Source organism: Lepidochelys kempii, chromosome 6 (assembly GCF_965140285.1).
Source record: "Lepidochelys kempii isolate rLepKem1 chromosome 6, rLepKem1.hap1, whole genome shotgun sequence".
NCBI classification, from domain to species: Eukaryota; Metazoa; Chordata; order Testudines; family Cheloniidae; genus Lepidochelys; species Lepidochelys kempii.
In genome coordinates, this window is record NC_136385.1 from 132398438 (window position 1) to 132412727 (window position 14290).

A 14290-nucleotide genomic window follows, 5' to 3' on the forward strand; every position below is an offset into this window, starting at 1 on the left:
TGGCCCATCGCTCTCCTATTGACAACCCTTGGACTAAATAATCGAATCATCTCTTTGGGCCTTACTTCGATTTTTTTTTTTTAGTCCCAGTCACCTAAAAATGGTCCAACCCATTGTTTGTTTAAAATAAAGTCCAGCAAAAGACTCTGGAGTAACTTCCAGACTTATGCTCTGCATAGTTCTTATACTGGGACATTTTCATAGACGAGTTTTAATTTCTTGAAAGATGCCATTACTAATGAAAGAGCTGGTACAGTCAGAACAGTAACTGCACAACCTGCCTGGCACGTAATTAAAACCGACAGAAATAACACACGTGGAGAATGGCATTTTTAAGGCTGTTTTTTTCTTATTTCCCAAACATGCCCCACAACAGTATGGGGGTGATTAGAAGAGCGGAATCAGACCGTGAGCCCATCCTCAGGACTCACTGGTCTCCTGTTTCGCTCCTTTTCAGCAGCATTTAAACAAGTGAACTTTGCTCCTGATGAACCACGGTGAGAATGCCAGGGTCAGCATAACTCCTGATCAGTGTGCGTCTGACACTTCCATTTCAAATGGCAGTGCAAAGTTTCCGGTGTTCAGGAAAACAGTGTTTAATTGTCAGGCACAGGGCACAGTTTGACCTTTTACAGAAAAAAAAAAAAAAAAAACCCTGAGCAAAAGCCCTGTTTTGTTTGTAATTGGAATTAACAAGATCAAAGCTAACGTTCGCAGTTGTAATTCAGAGGTACATCGCTAACCACCTCCGTTTAGCACATTTCTTGCAAAATGTTGAAAGAGTTCTAGGGGTTTTAATTCTTGTTGCTCGTTACTGGGTAATTAAGTCTGACGGGGCTCACAACTTCCCTACAGGTTGGTGGTTTGGAGTCATTGGACTGCTTTTGCATTCGGAACACAGCTGTGTGAGCGCTTGGATTCCTATGCAGTCCAGCCCTGACTCGCTCTTCTCTCTTCACAGAGACTAAGAATAAATCAGGAAGAGAATGTAAGAGCATTTGAAGTTCTTTAAGAAATATGGGGCAAAGCCTGGGAGATAATCTACTGTGGCTACAATATGCAGACATTGTGTAGTGCTTCTCTTTTTCTGACATAGGCTTGGCTCAGCATGACCTGAGCACAGGCCCTCAATTATCCTCCCGGACTTCCGGCAGACTCTCCAGACTGGATCAGCATCACCATGTTGCTCCAGGCTCTCTGGCTCTGGCTGGGACGATCTGGAAAGTGGTACCATTAGGAACTGTTTCTAAATTTCAGCCATGCTAATGAGAACAGGCAATAAATTACACAGGAGATGTAGCCATGGCTTGAAAAACAACTCCCTTGCCAAAGCATGAATGGTACTAGCCCAGGGAAAGGTCATGAGCATGAAGATGAGCACCTGCCCATTTCATCAGTCCTGCGCGGTCCCTCAGTGACCTGTCCATGGACCTAGCCCATGGGGAGGCAGCTATCATTATTGCCTTGGCTAGCAGATGTCTTATTAGCTTGGAAATTGCTCCATGTCCTTTTCTCCTTCTGTCTCCCTGTGCCAGCATTCTCCAGCAGTTCTACCATGCAGGGCAGTTTTAGTTCCCACCAGAACTCTAGAGAATCTCATGGAGACTGCTCTCTCATCCGCTTGAGCTATGCCCGCTCACAGGCCACCTACTTTGGGGGCTGCACGGGCCCCTTGAGGGCCCCCTGGTAAAAGGGAGATGACAAGTGCCTTTCATTCGCTCCACCTCCCATGCCCCCGGGTTGGTCTTGTGCCCCCTGGGGCAATGGCACCTGATTCCGCACTTAGGGAAGTAATGATAAGAGCGGCCATACTGGGTCAGACCAAAGGTCCATCTAGTCCAGTATCCTATCTTCTGACAGTGGCCAGTGCCAGGTACGCCAGAGGGAATGAACAGAACAGGGAATCATCAAGTGATACATCCCCCATTGCCCATTCACATCTTCTGGCAAACAGAGGCGAGACACACCATCCCTGCCCCTCCTGGCTAATAGCCATTGATGGACCTATACTAAATTAATGTATCTAGTTCTTTTTGAATCCTGTTATAGTCTTGGCCTTTCTAGCATGCTGAGTTAGAGCTGGTGGCTGGACGTCCAGAAGACATGAGAATGGCAGTCCCAGATTGAGAACAGAGCAGGGCGAGGCCAGCAAGGAGCCGACTTGTCCTGGGAAGTTTGTCACCTAGGCCCTGTGATAATCTGTTTTGTGTCACCTTTGACATGATGCCTTGGTATATGTAACTCTAGGTGTTCCAAAGCCAACACCTTCGAACACGGCCTTCATCCCGGGTGCCTGGCTTGAGACACCTTGGTGCTGATTGTCAGTTGGACCAACCAACCGCAACTGCAGCTGGAATCAGCTGGAATCACTGGCCATTGGGCGAGCTCAGGACCCTTAGAATCAGGCCCGGCTCTCTCAGGTCGAGCACTCTGAATCTGAGGCACCCCAAATTAGTGGTACCTTTAGAATACTCCGGCTTGGGTCTGCGGTGCAGAAACAGTGATTCACTGTAGCCTGGCGGGAGGAGCCAGTCGGGATCTCACAGAAATTCAGAACAAATCCATTGTGATTTTAAATTGTATTAGACAGGCGAATTGGATCCTCTTGCATCAGCGCAGGTAACGATGATCCCTCCACTCCCAGAGGTCCCCACCTTGTCTATAGCAGCTTTGTGGGGCTTAGTTTCAGCCTGGCGGCAGGACTCCTCCCCTTTTCCACGTGATTTTTCACCCATATGATTATCAGTAATTATTTATTTGCATTATTGCAGTGCCTAGGAGCCCCAGCCGTGGAGCAGGACCCCATTGTGCTAGGCACTGTACAAACACAGAATAAAAAGACAGCGCTTACAATCCATGTGTAAGGCAAGAGATGATACATGGACCCAGCCAGACGGACCAGGGAGTACAAGGAAACAACGAGCTGATTGTCAGCAGGACAGGCTGCTGTCTGCACACACCTGCACACACATGGTAGGCGAAGGGCTCACCCCATTCAGACTGTGTTATGTCCAAAAGGTGGATGGTTATGATAATCCTTTTCCTCCCTTATGGCTGGAGACATGTAGCCCTCTGTGCTCTGCAAAGCTAACCGTAGCTTTTGACATTAGCGAAAACAAAGCTTGTTGAAGGCAAGATACAGGAACATTTTGCCCTGGTACAAGCACAGGAGCCATCATGACCATTGGTACCTCGAAAGTGGAAAACAAGACGTAAGGAAAGGTCCAAAACCAGTGAAGGGACTGGTATGAACTGGGGTTTGGATCTTAGGCAACATATAAATGCTTTTAGCTCATAAACAACCTTATTATAAGCTGAGGTAACTGTGAGGGTGTATTTTCGGAAGCACGCCTTCAGTGTAAGGTGAACATGCTGCGAGATAAGCATTGCTTCCCGAAAGATGGGGCATCTGCATCTCCCTTTTGTACTGTACTGTTCTGTCTGCAGGCCGTGCATTGGCTAAGCCTGGTTATTTAGTCTCTGGAACATTTTTGAACATTGAACAGCAAGTGCACTCAGTTGGCTATACGTTTTAATCAGGCCTGCCCTCTAGTTTCGCTCTTTTTCGGGTGTTTTGGTTTTAACCATGGAAGCCTCTGCCGCTCCCGCAACTGCATGTGCTCGGGGAATCCCTGCACCCATTCAGGGCCCGTTGGAGTCAACTCTGCACTTGGAATAATTTGCAGGATTGGCATCTCAGCCTGCTGTGGGTCAGCAGGGAACATGGGGCGTCCTCAGTCCCCTCCTGTAAAATGAAATGACAAACCAAACAAACGCACTACATTCCCCCGCCCACGTGAAAAGATGTCATGCTGAATTGCTGCCACAACACGGGGCAGGCTGAGGCTATAGGTGGGAGCACTTCTGGGTCCCCTTGGCATTCTCAGTGACTACTGCTGGTTTTCCGGGTCTCCAGAGTCCTGAGGAAGTCCAGAACCCCAAGGAACTAGTCCCAGCAGGTAGAAATGCCCAGGCCCCTGCCTATGTAATACAGTTGGGCTGGGAAGGGGGGTGGGGAGGAAATCAGTGCTCTTATTTCTTCTTCTCAACCTTTCCCTTGTGCTTTCATGTTAGCTTTCAGAGAGGGGTTTCAGTGGAATCAGAATATACTTCTGGGTAAATTCTTAGTGGCTCTGCCCCTTGGGCTCCATGCTCAGTGGCTGATTGCTCTGTCCCAAGTCTAAAATTGCATGGCTGTACTTTGCATTATATTGCAAACTCCTGTCTAATTTGCTGTCCACCAATAACCCTGTCTCCTTCAGCATTAGCGCTTGCTAGTTTTTCCTCTGTTATTGAATATTTTCATTTGTTCTTATTTCCTGCACTCCCTCTGATGTACTAGTTTGCAATTTTCCTAACTGACTCTCCCATTATTGTCTCCCCATTTCCAATCTCTCTACACCTCTGTATTATTTCTTCGTTCTCACTGGTGTTAAGAATGTCTCCCTTTTACTCTCATCTGGTCATTTAATTAATGTACTGGTTAGTCCCTCTTCCAGATCATTAGTGAAGATTTTATGAGAGACTGGTCTTAAAATCAGTCTTGCAGTGTGATGCTAGACACCCCTCTGAACCTCAGCACCAGTGCATTGCTGATTATCATTACCCTTTAGACAGCCTTTCAGTATGTTTTCAGTCCACAGGAACTCTACATTCTCTACAAACTCAATAAATGTTTGAGTTCCCTTTATGGGAGCTGTCAAGGTTCCTTCCCCCCTCTGAACTCTAGGGTACAGATGTGGGGACCCACATGAAGGACCCCCTAAGCTTATTCTTACCATCTTAGGTTAAAAACTTCCCCAAGGTACAAACTTTGCCTTGTCCTTGAACAGTATGCTGCCGCCACCAAGCAATTTAAAAAAAGAACAGGGAAAGAGACCACTTGGAGATGTCTTACCCCAAAATATCTCCCCAAGCCCTACACCCCCCTTCCTGGGGAAAGCTTGATAATAATCCTCACCAATTGGTACAGGTGAACACAGACCCAAACCCTTGGATCTTAAGAACAATGAAAAATCAATCAGGTTCTTAAAAGAAGAATTTTATTTAAAGAAAAGGTAAAAGAATCACCTCTGTAAAATCAGGATGGTAAATACTTTACAGGGTAATCAGATTCAAAACATAGAGAATCCCTTAAGACAAAATCTTAGGTTATGAAAAGACACAAAAAACAGGAATACACATTCCCTCCAGCACAGCGAATTTACAAGCCAAACAAAGAAAACCTAATGAATTTTCTAGCTAGATTACTTTCTAACTTTACAGGAGTTGAAGGGCTTGGATCCTTGAGGCAAAGGTCTCACACAGACAGACAAAATCCTTTTTCCCTGCCTCGAAATTTGAAAGTATCTTGTCCCCTCATTGGTCATTTTGGGTCAGGTGCCAGCCAGGTAAGCTGAGCTTCTTAACCCTTTACAGGTGAAAGGATTTTGCCAGGAGGGATTTTATAGCACTGTATACAGAAAGGTGGTTACCCTTCCCTTTATATTTATGACAGGAGCCATCTCAAAGTCCTTGGAAAACCTGGTTCAAGCTCTGCCTAATCTGGTCACCTCTTTTCACCCTCCAACACAAACCGATTTGTTTTACCTTTTTCTGCATTTTTGACACAACAAGGCAGGAATTTAGGTAGCATTAAGGGAACAAAGGGCTGCAAAGTTGGAGACTTTTACTTGCAAATGAAAACTACCCACTGTGAATAGGCTTGCAGACATCCCTGGTGTTCATTTAAGCAGCTTTAACACAGCTACCATGTGCCACTTATCCACTGTTTAGGGTAAATGAAAAGCATTACACTGATTCAGCACTGTGGCATCTTTCCAGTTATGTGGATGTACCATTGAGCAGGGAAATCTATTAATTGCAATTTTAACTTAGCTCTTTCTCTCCAGGAATCTCAAGGCCCTTTAACAGGGGAAAATCACTCTGATCGCCGTTTAACAGATAAGGAAAGTGAGCTGGAGAGAAGTTAGTGATGGTGAGTCAGGGCCAGACCTGGTTACAGAAGCAGGTCTCCAAACTCCCAATCTGATGTCCTGTGGTGTAATAGATCAGCTGCCATCATTGTTCTTGTTCTCATAGTGACAGCAGCCTCTGTGCTACTGGCTTTAGGGTGCCAGCTGTGCCTGTTTCCATTTCCAGGGGTAGAAACCTGGGGTAGCCCCACTTAATTAGGACATGAGACTTGGGTCAGACCAAGACATGACTATGGAAAAGTCCAGTGGAAAGAATTGGCACCGCAGGTGAAATCAACCCAAAATTCCTGGGCCTGAGCAAGTGAAGTGTTGAATGGGTTCACTCGGGGGTATTTACTGGTCCCTGGCAAACCAACAAGCGGACAAAGGGAGTGAGACTCTGCCATGTCAGTAGGAAATCTGTTATTCTGCCAAACCAGCAACACCCATCAGAGGGTGGTATTGGATTGGTATCCAGTGAGGGTTTCTGCAGTTTATTACCTGGGTGCGCAAAGAAAGTGCTCATGAAGGCCACTCTGAGGACCTGCAAGGGATGTTGCTGGATGGGCCATTCCCTCCTGCGCTCACTAGTGCTTATGTACAGACAGGCACAGCTACGAGATAAATCTCTCTTGCATACACATGTGAAACAGAAAGTTGAAAATCCTGGTTAAAACTCAGGCCTCTGTCACCTGAGCTAACGGAGTTCCCCTCTAACTGTTAGTAGTAGTAGGTCCCTTACCCTCTCTGTGATCGAGACAGTAAGGGCAAGTTGCCCCTCCGCCCACAAAGCCAGTGCATTACACTGCCAAAGGGTTTATGATCTGACTTTGGAGAGCTGCCAGCTTTTCATGGGCCAGGTAGCTGAGACCAAACCTGATTCTCTCATATGCCCTTGGTGCATTCTTTCATTTTTAAAACAAAGTTAAATGTAAAAGATGGCAACAGCCTCCTGCTCTTGGCATCTTTGTGGTCGCTAGCTGCAGGCTGACAGCAATTCGGTTATTTCCACTCTTTATGCAAGCGCGGTGCACCAACACAAAAATCATTACCATGATCTGTCAAAGCCAACTTGAAAAAATTCAATATTATTAGCAACAATAAGTGAAAGCTATGATTAAAATGTCCCAGCTCCTTACAGAGCGAGCAGCAAACACAGATCCCGAAACAATCATACATGCAAAATAAAAGTCCCCAAAGAACAAGCCTGACACAACAATAGTGCTGCTTAGTGCCCGTATTTTGATGGGATTTGAAAGACGGTATGTGTTTGGTGGAGATGACAATATCAATCAACCTAATTAGATCTTGTTTGCATAATCATATGCAATTTACATTAAGAACATAGAGATGGCTAAGAAAAAACAAGGTTTGAATGAAAAACAGAACCTTTGAATGAGTTTTCCTGAAGTTAAAAACTTGGCCAGAATTTTCAAAGGTGGGGGCTGAGAGTTGGCCACCTAGACACTGAGAACCTGCAGCTTTCACCAATATTAGCTCCCTTTAAGAATAAAGATTTGCAGGGGGGCTGAGGACTGAAGGAATCCAAGAGTTTTAGCCCCCTTTTTAGAGCATTTTTTATTTAGCACTTCTAGCTGGACAGCAGCTATGTCTTTGCTTTTCCAGGGATACCTCTTTATTACAGGCTGCCAGGCTCAAACCCTGGTTTACAACACTCTTAAGCACAAGTGCTCTCCGACCTGCCACCCAGCTGGCAGTGGCTAGGGTAGAAGCTGAAACCCAAGAGAAGACCCCTGTCCTGGTACCTGATTGGCAGAATAGTGGGGGTCCTGATTGGTCCACAGCTTCCATATAAACTCAGCACAGGAACAGGAAGCTGTCTGTGCAGTTGGAATCTACTGTGGTCTTGCTGCCACTCCCTGATCTGTCTTGCCTTCTGGTGTTCAACTTGTGATTCTGATCTCTGGTTTGTCTCCTGCCTCTGACCTCTTGCTATTGTGACCTGGCCTGGCTCTGGCTACCTGTTCATGATTCTGCTCTCAGGTTTGTCTCCTGCTTCTGATCTCCTTGTACCTTGACTCAGCCAAATTGACTCCTGTCCCGCGGCAGTGGACCCTGACTCTGACCACTACGTCTGGCTGCCCATGACCTTGCTGTGTTACATTTTCATGGTTCCTCCACCCCACTGCAGGTTCTGAATTCTAGGTTCCGTACAGGTTTGAAATATAAACACATACGTAGATCTGGTTGAAAATTTTCTGCTGGAACATTTTTGACAAAATTGCGATGTTTTCTGGGAACACATGGATAGTATTGGAATTTTTTTACTCAAAATATCAAAATGACTTGATATAGTTGGAAGGTTTTGTTTTGACTTTTATGTTACTTTAAAGTCAGAAGCTTCTGTTCTATTCATTGAAATGATAATGTCAAGAAGAAATGGTTCAACCTTATCAAAATGGAATGTTTCAGTCAGGTGATTTTGATGTGTCTGAAAGGAAATATGTTGGAATTTTGATTTCATGGTCAATTTGGACATTTCAACTTTTTGTTCCGAATCAGAAGAAAAACAAAAGTTGAAATGTCAGCATTTCCTGTGAAACGGAAATCCTGTTTTCTGACCAGCTCTGTGCATAAGCTTGGGACTTCCCAAACCGATATCATGACTAAGGGGATTTTCTATCTGTCCTTTTGATGTTTTTCTGCAGTGTCCATCACTGTAATATCTTACAACTGCTTTGCATCTCTTTCTGAGAAAGAGAAGTTGAGGTTTACAAGTTCCTGTTTTGTCATGGATTTGTAAAGGTGTTGGTTAGAAGCACCGCTACTGTCAGAAGGTACCACTCCCTGCTAGCAATGAAGTGACATCAGCTTTGCAGAGTGATGAATCTGGCCCCTTACGACGACTTTGGAAGTGGGTTATTGTATCACAACCTTGATTGGGACAGCCCTTGATTACACTGTAGGGTCAAGAACTGGCATCAAACCTCTGACAGCTTCTCCAAACCAAACCTTCTCAGGTGCTCCCAGCATCAGAGTTGACATGAATTTCCTTCTTTCCCATGTTGCAGATAGGTTCTGCCATCATTCTGGATCTCACATAGGACAGTAAAGGAGGGCTATTGAAAACAGAATAGATGCGCTATCTCTGATCAGCCCTGCTGCCAAGGGAGAACAACATAAACACAGTACAATGTAGACAATGATTTCTTTCAGAGCTGATATTCTCACACTTCCTGTAAGCAATCACACTTTCCACACCCACAGTCCATTTCCACCTGGAATCAGGATAAACTGGCTGGATCGTTCCCGAGATTTGCAGGCAGCATTCGAAATGGCACATGTGTATTTGGACCAGGGTGTTAGAGACAAACTGGGACTAGTCCAGGTGCAATTGCTAAGGGTGGTAGGGAGAGAACAAGCAGCATCCCCAACTCTGCAGTCCCTGTGCTGGGAGACAACGCCTCCCTGAGCCTCCTGTTAGGTGGGGCTGTGATGTGACCATGGGTGAGGGCTGTCAGCCGTTTGGCTTGGATTGAGGAGGGCAAACTGGGAAGTCAAACCCAGTCTGTCCAGGGCATGAGGCACTGGTGGTACCTCAGGCTGGTAGAGCTATTGGTCGGAGCCTCTTGTTTCAGGCGGGGACTAGGGGAGAGGTAGGAAAGTGTCAGGGTTCCCTGTGGGTGGGTTTACTCACTGCCTGTAGGACACACAGTATTTCCTGAAGTCCCTTACTTTGTGCTTTGGGAACTTGGGCATCCGGCGACGCTCAGTGTTGTCCCTGAAGCAAATGGGTTCCCATGTTTTTGCAACAGGGAAGCAAGGCGTGATGGAAACATCATGCCCAAACTTATAGCTTGGGCTGGGCCAGAATTGGAGCCGGGAAGCTCTGGGCCACTTTAAAGCTCTGAATTTACCTCTGTGTGGATTAGCTGGCAATCTGCAGCTGCAGACAATTCCTTAGAAGGAGATTATGTTTAAAAAAGCAGGGCTACGCAGGCACTAGCTATCCAAATCATGCTTTAAAACGGGAACTGCAGTGGCAGGCAAAAGCTAACTAGCCTTTGTATTTCAAATGTATTAGTTTAATAGGGCTAAGCACAGGAATCCCCAGTGGGATTGTGCAGTTGGGAGTGAGAAGGAAATCAGCCATCCAGAAATATTGGGGAAAAGTGGCAGATCCTCCACATTTAAGGTGAGATGTGCCTTCCATTACCAGCCTGGCTTGGGCTTCACACTAAGAGCCTTAGAATGGGCCCTTAAGGCTTCCTGTTTTGCGTCTGTGGCTAGTGGACAATTTGAGTGGTTTGGCCAAACCATTTCTGGGAGGTGAACCGTCAACAAGGTACCAGGCAAGTTCTGAAACTCCTGAGGTATTGCTGATTGCTGGTTGAGAAGGCCCCCCAGGAAACAAGCTTCTGCCGGGGCAGTGGCTTTTGAGGAATAGAAGGCCGCTGTTCTCCATCTTTACGCCCCTGGGTCCAAGTCCCTGTCTGCTCCCAGCAACACAGCCTGTCTCCAAGGAGGCGCTCAGCACCAGCCAGGCAGGGACTCTCCAGCCCCTGTTCTTCCCGCCCCCAGTGCTGCTGTGAGCTCCTGCGGTCAGTATAGGAGGCAGCTGGACCTTTCCCACCTTCTGGCTCCTTGCACAAGGGAAGCTGCTGACAACAGAATCTGCCCCCAGGACGCTCCCGTCTGGCTGCCCTGTAGGGGAAGGGGCGGCAGGATGAGCAGAAGCCCAGCAAGGTTGGGGAGAGCTGGGCTTCGGCTCCTTAACTCTTCTCTCCTAGCCTCTTGGTAATAAGTGTCCCCAGGGGAAACACTCCAGGACTGTAATTCCTGAGAGGCCCTACAGAATTAAACGGCCCAACGGGGAGCTGCTCCTCTAAGCGAGAGCGTCCCGTCCCACTCGGGACAGCTGAAAGCCGATGTGTTTCGCGGGAGATCTTATTGCCGCAGGCAGCCTCCCGCAGGGATGGCAACACCACAGAGCAAGCACTCTTCAGAGATGCCCTTGGTGCGGTGTGGGTCTGGCGGCAGGCTGCTGTGGACCTGAAGAACACTGTCCAATTCAGCTGGATTTCACTCAGTGAGAACAGCCTGGCTCTTCTGGGAAGCTCCAAACTCCCTTGGACACTGCCGTCTCTGGGAAAAGGGGCACTTGGAACTGTTCAGGATGCTGCAGAGACTCATCGGTGGGGATTGTACCTGATCCTCAGTTCATGGGGCAGCACGGGCAGAAGGGCACGTGTGAGTGCGACAGAGAGGGAGAGTCCCACGTACGCGACTATCCCCCTGCCCCTGGGAGTGGAGACCAAGCCAAGCAGCGTCTCTTCCAGAGGATGCTGCGTGTGTGTGTCAGACAGCAGAACCCGCAGGGCCTGATCAAAGCCCGTTGAAGTCAATGTTCCCCAGGGCTTCTGTGGGCTTGGCTGAGGCCTCAAATCGTGAGGCAGGCAAGAGCCACCGGCACGTGGGAGAGACAGGAAAGAGGAGTGTTCTAGGGTTGGGTTAAACACGGTGACTGACCACACACAGCAGAGGTGCCGGGGCAGGGTCCCAGCGGGGTGCTGGAGCAGCTCCCGGCCAGGGCAGCATGCCCACGAAAGGCAGTAACCAGGTAACACCACAGTCCCATTTCTCAGCCAGTTGGCCCTGAACTGAGAAGCCTCACGCTGACAGCCATTGCTTCTAGCTGCCTGTCCTACCAGAATGTCTCGTGTGCGTCGGTGAGTGCTCTTCCCTTGCCCCCCGTCCCTGCGTCCTGCTGCGGCAGGAGTAAAGCAACAGCTGTCACCCCTAGCGGTTCGGGCCCTTTAGACTCAGTGCGTGATTGTCCCATGAGAAGCTCCTGGGCTTTGTCTGTCAGGCTTTGTATGTACTAACCTCCACGTGACCGGCTGTCATTTCTTTGCTCACTTTGCTTGCTGAGCATGTGCTTCTCCGGGACCCCTATGTGAGCATAGTGAATGCTTTGCCTACTGCTGTGAGCGACATCTTCCTTCCTGGGGAGTCACCAGCCCAGCCTGTCCCAGCCTTTCCATTTCCCCCAGAGGAGCTGCACTTTTTTCTCCAGGGACCTGAGCCCAGAAACCGCTGCCTCTGACACGAGCAAGCGGCGATCCTTGCAGAAGCCTTGCCCTCATGAGTTTAATTGAATCAGCATATCGTGGGCCACGGCCTCAGGCTTTTTAGGAGAGATGATAATCTAGGGGAAGGTCTCTCGGATCCTGTACTAAGGTCGTGAAATGGACTTTGCTGCTGTGTATGGTCCCCGTAAAAAAGGCTTCATTTGTAGCAAAGAACCCAAGTTTGTGAACGTTGCGCTGAAATCACTGGGAGGCTACTCTTGAGTCTTAAAAACCAAACCAAACCAAAAAACCGCACATGGTCGCTCTTATTCAGAGAATTTTAATTTTGCTCCTTCTTCACGTTATGTATGTTTGACAAGTGACCTAGATTTTGATTAATGAACTGAATAATACATTCTTTACATTTGCTAGCTGGAAGCTACAGAGTTATTTCTGTCTTCCTCTTTAATCCTGAAAATAGGTTAGCCTTTCTGTGGGCATATAGATCAAAAATACCTTTTATCAAGCTTATGAAATAATGGGGTTATTTTCTGGAAGAATGTAGAAATTTATATTCATGCATCATTTTTGGTCTGCAGAAGGAAGATAATCATGCAAAAAATGATCTGAGTGAGCAAGAAGCAAACTGAATGGCCTGTTTCACATATTCTAGGAGACTTCCAGGTACAAATTCTATCACTGTGATTCCAAACGAGGGTGCAAAATACCTTTGAATGACTGCTTCGGGCCTGAGGCCACTTTACCTCATTCGAGCAGCATGAAGGGCTCTCAGGTTGGGCATAAATTACGTATACACCAGATTAAGGTCTTTTTACAGTGCCAGAGCGATAGCGCCTAGCACAATGGGGCCCTGATCTCAGTTGTAATATGAAAATAACAATAGCTAAAGCGGCTGGGGGGAGAGTTTAAGGCTAGAAGGGCCAGGGAATGTCCCCTAGACACCCTTGTGGTGAGCCCAGTGACTCTACTCCAAAGGAGATTCAAGTGGTGTTCTCCGCCAGTCACACACAGGGGAGAGGGAGGTGCCACCCAGGTCCCTGCACTAGCAGGGAATTGATTAGGTGAGACCCGCACGCATGATCCCGTCTGGCAACCCATGCCCCAGGCTGCAGATGAAGGTGACTGTGCCTCCTGCCACTGCCAAGGTCTCTGTCAATCTGCCCTGGGGCAAAACTCCTTCCTGACCTCAGATCCGGTGATCGGTGAGACCCTGAGCATGGGAGCAGGACACACCAGCCAGGCACCTGAGAGAGGATTCTCTGTCCCACCTCAGAGCCCTGGTGTCCCACCTCCAGCTGTGGCCATCTCTGCTTCAGATGAAAAAACAGACAACTCCCCAAACTTGGGCTTGTGCCCTCTTTTACTCTTCCCAGATGGCTGAATGGGCCCCAAAGGGGTATCTTTAGTATATTTTTATTAACGCTGAAAACACTGGGGCAAGTCATTTGTTTTCCCTAGTTTGTCTGACTGGCCTCCAGGAGGGCTCAGGCCATTGAGTCTGTAACAAACTCTTGTTCAAAATGTCAATTAGCAGAATCAGTCTGACCAGGTGTCTGCCCCTCTTCTGCTCTCAGCCAGTGGGACGGCCCTGCGGGAGTCGTTCTCTGGTCAGCGCAGTCTCTCCTCGCCTAGCCAGGAACTGAATTCCTAATTCAAACCCCAAACACTTGTTTTGCTCGGTCTGTTGCGAGCTGTGGTGCTCGGCACTTTTGATAATTAAGCCGCTTATTAAGAGGTCTAAGTATGGAGCTGGTGTTAGGTACAAACACTTGAAAACCGGAGCTCCACTTCACCCTGGGCCCTCCTCATTTTGCTCACACGTGCAGTACCTTGTCCTCTCGGGTGAGTCAGTCGTAAACCACTGTCAGTTGCTTAGCGCTCTGGTAGGGTTTTTGCTGTATTTTATTTCACTCTGTTGCCCCCCATTTCCCAAGCTCCTAGAGCCAGTGGGAACTTTGTTCCCAGTTTCAGCTTCTGGTATCCGAAACACTTTATCCGTTATAGGGTGCTTTGTATTCTGTGGAGCTGTATAAACATTAAATATACATGTCACCATTACCATTATTAATTAACATTTAAATTATAGCAATGCCTAAAGGCCTCCACCAGGGCCCCATTGTACTAGACACTGAACACACACTTAGTAAAGGACAGTCCCTGCCCCAAACAGGGTACGGTTTAAAAGACGAGGGGTGGGGGAAGATGGATAACCGTGTTAATAGGATGTTTTGGTGCAGACTGGCTGTGTGCGGTTCAGCGGTAGCAGTAATTACAACTTGCCAC